Source organism: Phalacrocorax carbo, unplaced genomic scaffold (genome assembly GCF_963921805.1).
Source record: "Phalacrocorax carbo unplaced genomic scaffold, bPhaCar2.1 SCAFFOLD_56, whole genome shotgun sequence".
Lineage (NCBI taxonomy): Eukaryota > Metazoa > Chordata > Aves > Suliformes > Phalacrocoracidae > Phalacrocorax > Phalacrocorax carbo.
The window spans coordinates 98,148-99,403 of record NW_026990375.1 but is presented as its reverse complement, the minus strand read 5'-3'; the positions used below and the strand labels follow the sequence as shown (position 1 = coordinate 99,403).

The following is a 1,256-nucleotide window of genomic DNA, read 5'->3' as shown; positions in this document are numbered from 1 at the left end:
TATTTTTGGGGTTGGATTCGTGTTGATTTCTGGGGGCTTCCAGGTGCGGCCGCTCCCCGAGAAGCGGTGAGTTCCCCGGGAGCTGACAGAAGGGAAGAGGGAAAGGAGGAGGACCTTTTCCCCCTGCCCAGGGCGCAGATGATGGCCGCCGCCTCCCCGGCTCACCGGAGCTCCCGCTCAGCCTCCCCTGGCCCCCCCTTGCCCCGTGCGCCTGCCCCCAGCCCCGGCACCTCCCCTGAAGCGTGCTGCGTAGCCCTTGGCCGCCCCCAGGCCCTGTCGTGAAGGCAGCGAGCCGGCCCTCGAGCGCACTGGATTCCCCCTCGGCGCAGGGGCCCTTAGCAGTAGCGCGGGGAAGGGGCGGTGTGTCCAGAAGCCCCTGCGCAAGGAGGGGCTTTGGCCAGGGTCGATCGACGGTAATGACGGTCGCTGTTTCTTCTTTCCCTCTCGCAGAGACCGTGCTGAGGACGTGGTTGTCTGTCCTTCCCCCGGGGATGCCGTTGACTGCGGCCGTCTCAGGCTTGCGTGGCTTCTCTCTGCCCGGTGTTGCCATCCTCGCAGCGCGGGGGCGAAAAGGGACACACAGAGCCCTTCCCGGCTGTGGACAGGAGCTGCCTCGGCTGAAGCTGGAGACGCCAACGAAAGGTAAAGCAGAAGAAACTGAAGGCGCTCTGGCTGCCAGCTGCCTTCCTGCCGCAGGCAAGAGAGAGCCTGTCCCTGCAGGTGAGGGAGGGAGGATCCCCCTTCGTAGCCCGCAGCGGGCCAGGCCACCAACGTGCACCGCAGGGTCTGTACGCGTAACCGGGAGTTGGGTACGGGCGTGTAGTGCACGAGCGAGCTAGGCTACGTGCCTAGGAAGCCTCATCTCGTAAGAGCGGTAAGACACCCATGTATCCTCTTTAGGTGGAGGACGGCCTAGAGTCTGGAGCTGCAGAAGAGGCAGGGCGGAGAGGAGGGGAAAGAAGCATCTGAACGGCTAAATTGTGCCAGCAGCGCTGAGAGCGAGAGTCGCGGTGAGTCCTGGGCCACTGGGGCCCCGTTGCCTCTCTTGTGCGTCCTGGGCCCTCCCTGTCTCTCCCCCCGGCCCCCTCTCTTTCCTTACCTGCTGCAAAATTTTTTTTTTTTTTTTTTGGCGCCCCCCCCCGCCCCTTCTTTCTCCATCTCGCTCTGAGTGGCTCCCTGCCTCCCCGTCTTTTCAGGCCTCCCTCTCTCTGTCCTGTAGCCTGTGGCTACTTTTTCTTTCTCCGCCTCTCTCTGCC

The 1,256-nt window shown here is 63.9% G+C and overlaps 1 long non-coding RNA gene across 1 annotated transcript; it reads left to right on the top strand.

The window, feature by feature from the left end:
• Positions 1–950, top strand: LOC135311062 (uncharacterized). Its single transcript, XR_010370948.1, has 3 exons — positions 1–66; positions 451–642; positions 901–950. It is a non-coding gene; the product is annotated as an uncharacterized LOC135311062 (long non-coding RNA).
• The last annotated feature ends 306 nt before the right edge of the window (positions 951–1,256 follow it).